This window comes from Lepidochelys olivacea (assembly GCF_965140295.1).
Source record: "Lepidochelys olivacea isolate rLepOli2 genome assembly, chromosome: 9".
Taxonomy (NCBI): domain Eukaryota; kingdom Metazoa; phylum Chordata; order Testudines; family Cheloniidae; genus Lepidochelys; species Lepidochelys olivacea.
This window is the reverse complement of record NC_140419.1, coordinates 10,770,013-10,785,533: the sequence shown is the minus strand read 5'-3', so window position 1 is coordinate 10,785,533 and position 15,521 is coordinate 10,770,013. Positions and strand designations below refer to the sequence as shown.

At 40.9% G+C, this 15,521-nt stretch overlaps 1 protein-coding gene across 3 annotated transcripts in view; it reads left to right on the top strand.

Moving 5' to 3' along the window:
• The window catches only part of LOC311526573 (uncharacterized protein), a 255,395-nt gene that overhangs the window by 67,619 nt on the left and 172,255 nt on the right, over positions 1–15,521 (top strand). The gene's annotated exons all lie outside the window — the stretch shown is intronic.

Sequence of the window (15,521 nt, the reverse complement as noted above, 5' to 3'; positions counted from 1 at the left end):
ACTACTTTTGTACTGGTCTCTCTGACAAATCAGTGCATTGAACATATATAGTAGTAACTCAGGATTTAATACCAGGGGGTTTTGTAGGTCAGCACTTACTGAGGGATTGGACTATACTTCTTATTTCAAAATATCTAAAGAAGTGGGGGAGTTGGTTTCATTGCCACCTTACTTGAGCCAAAGATGTTAAAATCTCTTTATCTCATAAACCGCTCAAACAGTGAATACTCTTCTGATGCCACTTCATGAATTCCATTCCCGTTCAGCTGATTTAGAAGTGTATGATTTTTCTGAGAGGAGGAATAATAAGAAAACTCTATCCATTATCACAACGTATTCAAAGGCCTTATTCTTTAGAGTTAGACTCACTGAAAGGAGAGTAAACATAGATATTCTTTCAAAAAAATGAATTTTGTGCTTGATTGAAGACTTCTATTGGACAATAGCAGTAAAAGCTGTCCCAACCTGCCTCTTCACTGTGCTTCAGCCTCTAGGGAAGAGTGAGCAAGTTTGGGGGAAAAACAGTAGATGCTTCGTCTGCCAAACCTGTACTCTTATTTAGAATCAAATTAAAACCAATCCTTTTGAGGTGCCGAAAAGTTTGGATGACTTTTTTTTCCTTTACATATTTCTCTCATGCAATTTCCATTTGTCCAGTTTTGTGGTCTGAAGAAACTTGGATGAGCTTTGGGTAAGCATCCAAATTTTGTTTGCATATTTAACTGACCTCTGATTGGTTTGAGATTCACCCCTTACTGCTAACCTGGGGGGAACAATCTGTCTCTAAGAATGACAGTAGTTCAGTCTCTGTGCTCTTGTACTCCTTGATTCTCTGCTCGGACTGCAGACAAGTCTTCTTTTTGTGTTAATGGGCTTCATGAAACAAGCCAATCTTTATCTTGTGCAAGCCATTGAATAACCATCGGTTGGTAATGACTTCTGATTATAGCCAGCCTGGTGTCCTCATGGCAAAGGGCTCAATATCCTCAGCATCCTGCACGAACCTAGTCTCCGAGCACTGCTATGATCCTAACATCTTTTCCATGGACTGTCTCATCATAAATACTTAATGTGTTGAAGAGAAACCAAGGCGGGGAAGAGAGATACAATCAACTAATGCCTTGGTGTAAATGAAGTCAGTCATCCTAAATCTGTGCTGAACAGAAAATAGATAGCAACAACATTTAAAATAAGAGGCCTTCAGAGATGACTTCTCAGTGTAAAGGAAAACAACTAGTCAGTGCAAGGTGAGACAAGTAGAAGAGGTACATAAGGGCAGAAGAGAGACGTTTAGGTCAGCACTTTGAATTCACAAATCAGGTGGTCTTCACCTGATTCCTAGTGCACAGACATCCACTTGTCTCCAGAGAATGGTGGGTAATCATGAGTTGGTTTGTTGGCAATTGTATTAGTAAAGACAAAGGCTTAGTGAGTATGGAGACTGAAACTCTCTGACTAGAATTGGCCCTTCTAGAGCAGGTTTGAGGCACTTTGGTGATACAGATACGTGTCACACCCTGCCACAGCCTTTATTGTGGATAAATAGAAGATTTTAGTCTCCTAGAATATCATCCAGAACCTTTCACCAGCACTAAACTCACCAAAATAAATAAAATTAAAATTAAAGTAAGTGAGGTACATGATTCTGTTGGGGTTATAAGCTATAAGAACATAAGAACGGCCATACTGGGTCGGACCAAAGATCCATCTAGCCCAGTATCCTGTCTTCCATCAGTGGCCAATGCCAGGTGCCCCAGAGGGAATGAACAGAGCAGGTAATCATCAAGTGATCCATCCTCTGTCGTCCGTTCCCAGATTCTGGGAAACAGAGGCTAGGGACACCATCCCTGTCCATCCTGGCTAATAGCCGTTGATGGACCTAGCCTCCATGAACTTACCTAGTTCTTTTTTGAATCCTATTATAGATTTGGCTTTCACAACATCCTCTGGCAAGGAGTTCCACAGGTTGACTGTATTGTGTGGAAAAAATACTTCCTTTTGTTTGTTTTAAATTTCATTTGGTGACCCCCTAGTTCTTGTGTAATGAGAAGGAGTAAATAACACTTCCTTATTTACTTTCTCCACACCAGTCATGATTTTATAGACCTCTATCATATACTCCCTTAGTCGTCTCTTTTCCAAGCTGAAAAGTCCCAATCTTATTAATCTCTCCTCATATGGCAGCCATTCCATACCCCTAATCATTTTTGTTGCCCTTTTCTGAACCTTTTCCAATTCCAATATATCTTTTTAGAGATGGGGCGACCACATCTGCACACAGTATTCAAGATATGGACGTACCATGGATTTTTATAGAGGCAATATGATATTTTCAGTTTTATTATCTATCCCTTTCTTAATGATTCCCAGCATTCTGTTTGTTTTTTTGACTGCTGCTGCACATTGAGAGGATGTTTTCAGAGAACTATCCAGAAGGACTCCAAGATCTTTCTTGAGTGGTACGAGCCAATTTAGACCCCAGAGAAGGGACTTGGCTAGGCAGCAGTTCTGCGGAAAAGGACCTAGGGGTGACAGTGGATGAGAAGCTGGATATGAGTCAGCAGTGTGCCCTTGTTGCCAAGGAGGCCAATGGCATTTTGGGATGTATAAGTAGGGGCATAGCGAGCAGATCGAGGGACGTGATCGTTCCCCTCTCTTCGACATTGGTGAGGCCTCATCTGGAGTACTGTGTCCAGTTTTGGGCCCCACACTACAAGAAGGATGTGGATAAATTGGAGAGAGTCCAGCGAAGGGCAACAAAAATGATTAGGGGTCTAGAACACATGACTTATGAGGAGAGGCTGAGGGAGCTGGGATTGTTTAGTCTGCAGAAGAGAAGAATGAGGGGGGATTTGATAGCTGCTTTCAACTACCTGAAAGGGGGTTCCAAAGAGGATGGCTCTAGACTGTTCTCAATGGTAGCAGATGACAGAATGAGGAGTAATGGTCACAAGTTGCAGTGGGGGAGGTTTAGATTGGATATTAGGAAAAACTTTTTCACTATGAGGGTGGTGAAACACTGGAATGCGTTACCTAGGGAGGTGGTAGAATCTCCTTCCTTAGAGGTTTTTAAGGTCAGGCTTGACAAAGCCCTGGCTGGGATGATTTAACTGGGAATTGGTCCTGCTTCGAGCAGGGGGTTGGACTAGATGACCTTCTGGGGTCCCTTCCAACTCTGATATTCTATGATTCTATGATTCTGGGGAAGAAATATCCTGTGTGGGTCAATAATATAATATTGTGCATATTCACTATCTAAATGCATATTGTGCATATCTAAATGCATATCTAAATGCATATTCACTATCTAAATGCATATCTAAATGCATATTGTGCATATTCACTATCTAAATGCACATTATCTTGATGCCAGTGAATTAATCAAATGGTTTGAACCACTTGTGAGTGAACACACTGCCTGACAAACACAGGTGTGAGTCATCATGCAGCCAGCAGACCATGACATCATTTGACTGTAGGGATGAAAAAGAGCTACAGTTTGAGCTGTCCTTCACTTTCATGCAACACTTTGCTTTTCATATGCAAATGTAGGAAATTCCAACAGACAAGTATAAGTGTAATAAATTGACCATCCTCTACATATATCGTCTTCATAAGCTGTAGTGTGTGCAAACTAATAAATAGCAACATTTTATATCTCTACAATGAGAAATTCTTCACATGTTGATACATGTGGACCCCATCCCACTGCTCCTGTTAAATACAGGGCACCAAATTCTATTCATCTGACTTGTGAGTCCCAGTAAAGTTAATGGGGCTTCTCATGAAAGTGAAGAGTATTTGGCCTATACAGGGTAACATAATAGGGAAACTGACAAGCAAACTTGCCAGTTTGTGACACATGACTGGAAGGTGCTATGCTTGTGGTGTTGTGTATCACACCATAACTGCCAGATTTTGTTTAAGTATAAAACCTGGTTTTAAGGCTTTAAGGCTGTTTCTTCATTATACAAAATAAACAAAGCTGTTTTATAGTCTTATGGATGGAGAGGGGTGGGAAAGGGGGTACTGGGAAGAGGATCCCTGCTCAAGTTGTTTGAAGACAAGGGAATTTGGGAGAAAGTCCATGCTTGAGCTTCTTGTGGGGCAACTCGGGGTGAGAAGGGGAGGGGAGAAGAGATTTCAGGAGGGAAGGAAAATGCTTGCCTAGGATGCCCCAAGTATTACTGAATAATGTGATGGGGGCTTTAGGCCCATAGGGCTTAGTCCTGCCAGCTACTGAACATCCTAATTCCTATTGACTCTTCTGAAGATTGAGAATGTTCAGTGTCCCTCATGATCAGTCCCTTTGTCGATGTCTTTCAGTTGTTTGCTAAGATTTAAATTTTCTCTTAACGAGAAGTAAGCTTATTGTGAGTGCAAGTGTGTGTACATCATCGTAACATAGCCGTCACTGAAGCTGGGTGGGGTATATTGACCTAGCACTTCAAGGTACAGTATTTACAAACTGTTTAATTTGCTTTAATAAATGCATTAATTGTATGGTGCTGCAGGCTGTGTTTTCTAAAGTGCTAATAAAGAATACTGTGGGCTCTATTCTGCCACCCAAATGCCTGTCTATTAATGTAGTACCAGTCTCATTGATTCCAGTGGGAGAAATTGTGGATTAAAGTATTACTTATCTCGAGTAGCAATGGCAGAATGGCAGCACTCCTAAAATAAGTGCTGAGCTCTTTTGAGAAGTCTGGCCACAAGTGTTTAAAATTGGAGCTGTTCAGTGTTGAGCATTTTTGGTAAATCCAGCCCAATTTGGGGCACTGAACGTTTGTGCATCAGGCCATGAACCCCGGGGCTGGCCTTACCATGAGACAAACTGAGGTGGCCGCGTCAAGTGCCAGACTGTGGGGGTTCACCGCTAGGACCCAGAGTGTAGAAAATTGTGTCTGCTGCTGGTGCATATGTATTCTCTCTTCTCCAGATGCACAGAGATGGTGGAGTGCTGTGCTAGAGGAGACATAACTGGCAGGCGGGAGGAAAGGTGAGAGGGAATAACAGAAAGCAGTAGGAGCTGCAGGGGGAGAGAGGAGGAGCCTCTTATGTACCTCTCTAGCACCCCCAGAACTGATTAACACCAGCTTCTCAGGGAGCTTCCTGTTTCCTCCTGCTTTCCTGAACCCACTTGAGGAGAACAGGCAGTCAACTGAAGTACTAGGAGCCAGTTAGGCCCTTAAGACACTGATATCTTCCCTCACTCAGGCCCTGCTACGAGCCTGCTCATTTGTCCCCTTCAACTGAGTGCGGAGAGCCACTATAGCTGGCACAGAACAGCAGTCATGAGTGAAAGAAGAAAACGCCCCTCTGGGGCAGCATTCAGAAAAAGAAAGAAAGCAAAGGAAGCTTTTCTATCTAAGCAGGAAGGAGTTCTGATATACATAGACACAAATGTTTATGGTGACCCTTCCGGCCCCAGTGAGGATGTGAGCGGTGAGGAGATGCCTGATCTTCCAGTTAGTCGGAGTGCAGGTGACCTGGCAGCTACTGCAGCATCCATATCTCCATCTCAAATGGACGTAACCATGCACATTCCTGAAGAAAAGGGCAGATCAGAGAAGAGTGTAGTGGAGGCACAAGAAACAGCTGCTGCTGAGTTTAGTTCCTTAAGTCTAGATGATCCAGGACTGTGGACCCACTTGAGTAGTAGCCTGAGGGACTTCCTTGTACTGCATGGGCCAGAGCAAGTGAAAAATGTCATGTTCCCCAAAGACAATGAAAATAGAAGTTTCCATCCAACACATTACTGGCGTGAAATCCCCAATGGTGACAAAGTGGAGAGGCCATGGCTTATGTACTCAAAAACCCAGAATGCTGCATACTGTTTTTGTTGCAAACTCTCCCAGTCTAATGTTCCAGCCACATTGGGTTCCACAGGAACAACGGACTATGAAAAATCTGGCTAGAAAACTGGCAAGCCATGAGAAGGCAGCAAATCACCAGAGAGCATTCCATAGGGGAAAAGAGCTTGAGATGAGACTAAAGTTAAAGGCCACCATAGATGATCAGCATCAAGAGAAGATTGCATCAGAGTCTCTTTACTGGCAAAATGTTCTGAAAAGGCTCATTGCCTTTGTGAGAATGCTTGCTACCCAAAACCTAGAGCTACATGGCACTTCAGATCAGCTGTATGTGCCAAACAATGGAAGCTTCCTTAAAAGTGTGGAGCTGATGGCTGAGTTTGATGCTGTACTCCAGGAGCATCTAAGAAGTCACCACCCAAGAAATGTACACACACCACTACATTGGAAAAACAATTCAAAATGAGATCATACAGTTACTGGCAACAACAATCAAACAGAAGATTGTGGCAGATCTGAAATCAGCAAGATATTACTGTGTTATTCTGGACTGCACACCTGACATCAGCCATACGGAACAAATGACTTTAATGGTGTGTTTTGTAACAGCAACAGAACCTAGTGAAAATGTCCCTGCAATGGTGACTGTCAGAGAGCATTTTCTAGAATTTATTGACATTGATGATGCTACAGGAACTGGTATGACAAATGTGCTTCTTAAAAAGCTGGAAGATATGGGAATTGCGATAGCTGACATGAGGGGTCAGGGCTACTATAATGGTGCCAACATGAGAGGAAAGAACAGAGGAGTGCAGACATGGATCCGAGAGTTAAACCCTCGAGCCTTTTTTGTCCCATGTAGTTCTCATTCATTGAGCTTGATGGTCAGTAATGCAGCATCAGCTTCTAGTGAGGCTGCTGAATTTTTTTTTAATGTAATTCAAAGCATCTATGTATTTTTCTCTGCATCAACTCATCGATGGCAAATTTTGAAGTAACATCTGGGAACATCCTCTCTGACACTGACACCACTGAGTGCCACATGATGGGAAAGTCAAGTGGAGGTGATAAAGCCTATCAAACACCAAATTGGAAAGATAGATGAAGCCATAGTTGCCCTCATGGAGGATAATGCTATGACAGGAACTGTTTGTGGGAGAACAGGTTTCAGAGTAACAGCCGTGTTAGTCTGTATTCGCAAAAAGAAAAGGAGGACTTGTGGCACCTTAGAGACTAACCAATTTATTTGAGCATAAGCTTTCGTGAGCTACAGCTCACTTCATCGGATGCATACTGTGGAAACTGCAGAAGACATTATATACACAGAGACCATGAAACAATACCTCCTCCCACCCCACTCTCCTGCTGGTAATAGCTTATCTAAAGTGATCACTCTCCTTACAATGTGTATGATAATCAAGTTGGGCCATTTCCAGCACAAATCCAGGTTTTCTCACCCTCTGCCCCCACCCACACAAACTCACTCTCCTGCTGGTAATAGCCCATCCAAAGTGACCGACCACTCTCTTTACAATGTGTATGATAATCAAGGTGGGCCATTTCCAGCACAAATCCAGGTTTTCTCACCCCCCCCTTGCAAGGTAGCCTATTTCCCCTTGTTTTTTCCTCCCCCCCTCCCCCCCCAGACGTTCTGGTTAAACTTGGATTTATGCTGGAAATGGCCCACCTTGATTATCATGCACATTGTAAGGACAGTGGTCAGTTTGGATGAGCTATTGCCAGCAGGAGAGTGAGTTTGTGTGTGTATGGGGGTGGGGGGTGAGAGAACCTGGATTTGTGCTGGAAATGGCCCACCTTGATTATCATACACATTGTAAAGAGAGTGGTCACTTTGGATGGGCTATTACCAACAGGAGAGTGAGTTTGTGGGGGGGGGGGGGCGGAGGGTGAGAAAACCTGGATTTGTGCTGGAAATGGCCCAACTTGATTATCATACACATTGTAAGGAGAGTGATCACTTTAGATAAGCTATTACCAGCAGGAGAGTGGGGTGGGAGGAGGTATTGTTTCATGGTCTCTGTGTATATAATGTCTTCTGCAGTTTCCACAGTATGCATCTGATGAAGTGAGCTACAGCTCATGAAAGCTTATGCTCAAATAAATTGGTTAGTCTCTAAGGTGCCACAAGTACTCCTTTTCTTTTTGTGGGAGAACAGTGACAGAGGGAAATGGAATCACCAGAAACATACGTAACTTCAAATTTCTGTGTGGCTTAGTGTTGTGGCATGACATACTGTTTGAAATAAATGTTGTAAGCAAGAGACTCCAAGGTGTTGACTTTGATATATCTGGAGCAATGGAACAACTGGACAAAGCAAAGTCATACCTACAGTCTTACCAGTCAGATGAGGGATTTCAAAATGTTCTGAAGAGTGCACAGAAGATGGCAGAGGAACTTCATACTGAAGTTATTTTCCCACCCATTCAAGAATACAAGCGTCACCGAAAAGATAACATTTTGATTATGAGGCACAGGATAATCCCATAAGAGACCCCAAACAACAATTCAAAGTTGAATTCTTTAACCAGGTGCTAGATTGTTCAATACAGTCAGCTGAAGAACGTTTCATGCACCTCAAGGAACACAGTAGTATATTTGGGATGTTGTATGTTATTCCCAAACTCCTCATTATACCTGAAGAAGACCTACACCAGCAATGCAGGGCACTAGAGACAGTGTTAACACATGATGACATGTGCAATATTGGTGTGAGTGATTTAGGTGATGAACTGAAAGCCCTTTCAAGATGCATTTCAGCAAGATCAACTCCAAAGGCTGTTCTGGAATATATGTGCACAAATAAGATGATCACCCTCTTTCCAAATGCTTTGGTTGCTCTGCGCATACTTCTAACACTTCCTGTAACAGTTGCCAGTGGAGAACACAGCTTCTCCATGCTGAAGTTAAAAAAAACACATCTATGCTCCACAATGGCACAGGAGAGGCTGGTTGGCCTTGCAACCATCTCAATAGAGCATGAGCTGACCCAGACTGTGGACCTTCAGCAGGAAGCAGTTCAAATCTTTGCAACCAAGAAGGCATGGAAAGCACCACTTTGCTTATTCAAACAGATAAAAATGCCAGTGTTTACTATGCAGACAAGAAAAGTTACATTTGCTGTTCAGGCATTCGAAAGTTAAGTGTTAAAATTTTTGAACAAGGCTTTTTAAGTTGTTAGTTCTCCTTTATTGGGGTAGGTAGCAGAGCAGTACCATGAGAGGAGTAGAACAGGAAGAAGGCAGAATTGAGACCTTTCAAAGTTTTGGCCCAAGCGAGGGAGCATGGGGTCGTCATTTGAGCCCCGCCTCAGGTGCCAAAATGTTGTGGGCCGGCCCTGATGAACTCCTTTGAAAATTTGTCCCTCAGTATCCAGAACCGGGGACCACTAGTATGTAAGAGTATATAGCACAGGATAAGAACATAAGAACGGGTCAGACCAATGGTTCATCTAACCCAGTTCCAGCTGCTTCAAAAGGAATGAGCAGAGCAATTATCTAGTGATCCATCCCCTTTCATCTAGTCCCAGCTTCTGGCAGTGAGAGGTTTCGGGACACCCAGAGCATGGGGTTGCATCCTTGACCATCTTGGCTAATAGCCATTGATGGACCTATCTTCCATGATCTTATCTAATTCTTTTTTTAACCCAGTTATTCTTTTGCCCTTTACAGCATCCCCTGGAAACAAGTTCCACAAGTTCACTGTGCATTGTGTAAAGAAGTACTTCCTTATGTTTATTTTAAACCTGCTGCCCATTGGGCGACCCCTGGTTCTCGAGATATGTGAAGGGGTAAATAACACTTCCTTATTCACTTTCTCCACACCAGTCATGATTTTATAGATTTCTATCATATCCCCCCTTAGTCATCTCTTTACGAAACTGAACAGTCCCAATCTTTTTAATCTCTCTGCCTATGGAAGCTATTCCATATCCCTAATCATTTTTGTTGCTCTTCTCTGTACCTTTCCCAATTCTAATATATCTTTTTTTAGATGGGGCAACCAGAATTGCATGCGGTATTCCAAATGTTAGCGTACCATGGATTTATATAGTGGCATTATAATATTTTCTGTCTTATTATCTAGCCCTTTCCTAATGGTTCCTAACATTCTGTTCACTTTTTGATGGCCACTGTACACCAAGATGTTTTCAGAGAACTATCCACAATGATTCCAAGATCTTTCTTCGGTGATAGCAGCTAATTTTGACTCATCATTTTGTATGTATAGTTGGGATTTTTCCAATGTGCATTACTTTGCATGTATCAGTATTGAATTTCATCTACCATTTTGTTGCCAAGCACCTAGTTTTGTGAGATCTCCTTGTCACTCTTCGCAGTCTGCTTTGGACTTAACTATCTTGAGTAATTTTGTATCCTTTGCAAACTTTGTCATCTCACTTTGTCATTACCCCTTTTCCAAATCATTTATGAACGTGTTGAACAGCACTGGTCCCAGTACAGATCATTGGTGGCCCTGCTATTTACCGCTCTCCATTCTGAAAACTGACCATTTATTCCTACCTTTAGTTTCCTATCTTTTAATCAGTTATTGATCCATAAGAGGACCTTCCCTCTTATTCCATGAGTATTTACTTTGCTTAAGAACCTTTCGTGAGGGACTTCGTCAAAGGCTTTCTGAAAGTCCAAGTATTTTGTATTGACTGGATCACCATTGTCTGCGTGCTTGTTGACACCCTCAAAGAATTCTAACAGATTGGTGAGGCATGATTTGTCTTTACAAAAGCTATGTTGACTCTTCCCCAACACATCATGTTTATCTATGTGTCTGATAATTCTGTTCTTTACTATAGTTTCAACCAATTTGACTGGTACTGAAGTTAGGTTTACTGGCCTGTAATTGCCAGGATTACCTCTGGACGTTTTGTTTTTTTTAATTGGCATTACAGTAGTTATCCTCCAGTCATCTGGTAGAGAGGCTGATTTAAGAGAGAGGTTACATACCACACTTAGTAGTTCTGCAATTTCATATTTGAATTCCGTCAGAACTCTTGGGTGGATACCATCTGGTCCTTGTGATTTATACTGTTTAATGTATCTATTTGTTCCAAAACTACCTTTAATGGCACCTCAATCTTGGACAGTTCCTCAGATTTGTCACCTAAAAACAATGGCTAAGGTGTGGGAATCTCTCTCTCATCCTCTGCATTGAAGATCAATGCAAAGAATTCATTTAGCTTCTCCACAATCATCACCAGTATATTAGAAAAGAGTTACAAAAATGTCTTTGTAATGCTTTGAGGATTAGTTGAGTGGTACCATAACTTGCAATTGTGAGAATAGTTTTTTTAAAAAAAAAATTATAAAGTTATGTAGAAACATAAGTGATCTATCCCTGAATCAGCTAATATAAGTAGTCTATAGATATGTGCCAAGAAATTTTCCAAAACTTTATTTAAATGTAAATTTAGTTTTAATCAAATTATATACATTTCTCTTCATTTTTCAGACTCCTAAAAATTGTATAATTTTTTTCTTAAAATAGTGCAAACTCTTAAATTTAGTAGTTAGTGCTCAAAGACTGTTAAAAGCCACTTCAAATAACATGACAATCTCATCTTTACAGTAATACCAGGTTGTTAATTAGCTGAGCTACCCAAATACTGAGATTATAGTTAAAATGGCTCTGAGTAGGAGGTGATAATGATGCGATGCCTGTTTTACAACACATTATATGCGGTGCACATTAATTCCAGTTTTTAAAAGAAAAATTTCCATCATTATTTAAAAGCTCCCATTTTAAAGGGTGAAATCATTCTGAGAAAAGCTTACCTTATTAAACGTCTATAATGGATATTGCTATATCTGGCAATGGGAAGATACATAGAAGTGTGTTTTAAAGGAAGAGGTTTGCTTCTTAATCAGTTACGAGACAGACATACCACCTCAAATTTAAAAAGATTAAGAGTTTTGAAAATGTTGGTTTTGATAGAAAATAGTCTTTAACTTTTATAATAAAAAGTTGAATCTGATTTCCTCCCCCGCCCCAGGAATACAATGGGGAGAAAATCTTTTATTGCTGTTGGATGGTGGTACATGTGGGGTAGAAGAGAGGTCCAGAGAGCAGCCCTTTCACTGGAACTTTTATTAGCCACAAAGGGAAACTACGACTATCTTTATAAAAACAACGAGGAGTCTGGTGGCACCTTAAAGACTAACAGATTTATTTGGGCTTTTGTGGGTAAAAACCAACTTTCACGGGTAAGTGGTTTTTTACTCACAAAAGCTTATGCCCAAATAAATCTGTTAGTCCTTAAGGTGCCACCAGACTCCTCATTGTTCTTGTGGATACAGACTAACACTGCTACCCCTCTGATACTATCTTTATAGTGAGCATATATTTTTAATCAGTGGCTACACAAAACTGGGTAGCTTGCTATGCTGGTTCTAATTGCTTGCACACAAAACTTGCAGGCCTGACTTTTCCACTCAGACTGTGTACTTCGTAATAAGCGTCTGAGACACAGGAGTGCTGGCATTAAATAAATACACCTGTCACATGACAGGGGTCAGTATCTATTTCACTTCTGCTATTTAAAAGTGGCATTTATCTTGCAGAAACAGACCTTCTAGCTGACCTAATGCTCCAAAGGGTCTCACAGTCTAAATTTGGCCCAAGACTCAAGACTCAGAGCTGTGGAAAACATATAGCACATAAAGCAAAACCTTCATGATGCTTTTATTTATTTATTTATTTGTTTGTTTGTTTGTTTAATTGTGGAGTCACAAGGTGGGATCTTCCTGGTATCTGTAGTGAAGAAGCATAATCCTAGAATAGAGATAAGCTCTACATTTTTTTGATCCATAGTCTTTTCCCCACTAGAACTTCCAACTTCCTTTTAATTCCTGGCATACAAAACAGCTACATCTGGTTGCTTAATGAGCTCCAGCAGACTTGACTTCTAAGACCCTTAACTCTTCCCTGCTGAGAAACACCGGAGAATTTTGAATCTTTTTTTCTTGGGTGGCCTCAATCCTGAGGTCCTATGAGTCTAACCTAAAGGACCTCTTTTATGGTTTTGTACTTGGATTGACTTTGGGTTATGAAAGTTTTTCTTGCCAGAGAAGAGAAGTCATCACTAGAGTTTTTGATCAGATTATGGGCTTACCATCTTGGATAGCTCATAAATTCCTCTGCTAGAGGAACTTCACCAGCTCTGCTACTTCTGGGAACCTGAGTCCTCAGGTTCATGACTCTGGAAGTGATAGATCAGCATATACACAGGCTTCATTTTTCAGGAGGTCCCAAACTTGCTATCCTAGGTGGGCAATAAAGTTGGTGCCCTATTCAGTCAGAATTGCAAAGGGAACATTGTCTTTTGAGAATAGGTGAATTAAGATTCTGTTGCTTGCACTGTGACTGTTTGAAGTAGTTTATGATGCTGGGTACCATAGTTAATTACTGGCCCTACTATATTTATCCCATTTTTTCACAGGTTAATGTGAGTGGGGCATAAGAGCAAGAGAGGCTAAAGGTTCCCTTTTTTGACTGCCTTCTAGTACTCTGGACATGAGGCAAGGAAGTTTGTAGTCCTTTTGGCAATTTACAGGCAGTAAAATGGAAGAATAAATTGTTTAAGAGGCTGCTTCCTGCCCAGGTGTCCAGATAAAGGTATTGCATGGGCAAGGCTTAGAGAGAAAGTTACCTTCCACACAAGTTTCTTACCAGCATCTGGGCTTAGAGCTTTCCCGTCCAGAAAAGGCAATTTACACAGTACGTGTTGTAAAATGGCCAGCACCTGTCTGCACCATCTAACCACTTAAGTGTGAGAAAAAAAAATCTTTAGAGACAAGAGGAAGTAATCTGTAGCTGGGACGTGGGTGCTATGGGTATATTACTTATATTTCTTTGTTTACAAAAATGGGTTTGGCTTTGAAAGTGTGTTGTTGTGTCCCAACATCTTCCATTGGAGAAGGCTTTAAAAAGACAGGAAATATGTTCTAGTGATACAGAGGTAGGAGAGGGGGAGTAAAGCTAGTCTTCAGAAATCCTGTGTCAACAGCTTGCTCTGTTGAGGTTGTTCAGCTGTCCTGTGTTAGCCTTCTTGCATTGCTGTTTGGGGAGGAGACACCTTCTTTGTGTATGACCTACTTGTGCTGACAACTACATTTTCTCTTCATCTCTCTAGGTGCAGTTCAGTTCCCCTCTAAGGTGCCCAAACACTGATTAACAGTTTCCAAGAGCCCAGACAGGTTTACTAGTCAGTTTCATGCTTTTGTGAATTTAATATGTTGAACTTAACATTTGAAGGGTTTTGGTTTTTTTTGAGAAGCAAGGAGAAATTTCAAGTTATTTCTATCTGATTATATGCCCCAACCATTTTCATTGCTATTGTCCTGCAGCCTGGTGCTATTGGCCAATGGGATCACTGCATGCTGTGGGCTTGCAGGATGAGGTCCTTGATTCGTTGAATGCATAGCTATCCAATCTCAAGGGCAAAGTCTAATGGTTTTGTTGTCAAGTTGATATTTGTGGTGGTCACAGAGCATTTACTGAAAGCTGAACTGTGCTGCTTTTGACCACATGTGCCTTTCATCTTGGATAAATATTCTAGAGAATGACTCTATCACAAGATAGTTAACCTTGTGCCCTTACGTATTTATACTATATGTAATTGAATTGAATACTCGGTTTAGTCAGGCAGTTGCTTACAGTTGACATCAACTATCGCAGTTTGGATACCATGACAGAAAAGGATTCAGTAGTGTTCTGTGTTTTCAGATTTTCTTTTGTTTGCATATGGCAGTGGTTCTCAACCAGTGATACATGTGCCCAAGGGGGTACGCAGAGATCTTCTAGGGGTACATCAACTCATCTAGATATTTGCCTAGTTTTACAACAGGCTGCATAAAAAGCCCCAGCAAAGTCCGTACAAGCTAAAATTTCATACAGATAATGACTTGCTTATACTGCTCCATATACTATACACTGAAATGGAAGTACAATATTTATATTCCAATTGATTTGATTTATTTTATAATTGTATGGTAAAAATGAGAAAGTCAGCAATTTTTGAGTAATAGTGTGTTGTGACACTTCTGTATTTTTGTCTGATTTTGTAAGCACATAGTTTTTAAGTGAGGTGAAATTTGGGGTTCACAAGGCAAATCCGACTCCTGAAAGGGGTAAAGTAGTCTAAAAAGATTGAGAGCCACTAGCATACACAACATATGATCCACAAGCATAGTTCGCAGAAATAAAACCCCAAAATAACCTGTCCGCACCCCATCATCTGTTGAAAATGAATAAGTTAATAGACATTTGTAACTTTGAGGTCTGACAATATTCAAAACAATTCATAAAAAATCTCGTCACACATATAGTAGAGGGACCTGACTTTTCATGTAGTATTGGAAGACATAATCTTCCAAGAGCTATTAATCAAGTATGGATAAATATTTTCAAACAGCAGTGTTATACGCTGACTGTAGTACTTCTATTTTATAAACATTTATCCTTGAATATATTAGCATAAGTGAGAACAGAATTTGGCCTACAGTAAATCCAGAGTAATTCCACTGATTTCAGTGGAGTTACTCCGGATTTCCATCGGTATAACTGATTGTGAAATTTGGCCATTTCTCTGTATTCCAGAGGTTATTTTTAGCGTAGTTATACTATATTTGGGCCAAATAGAAGAAACTCAGGGATTATAAAGAACATATGAA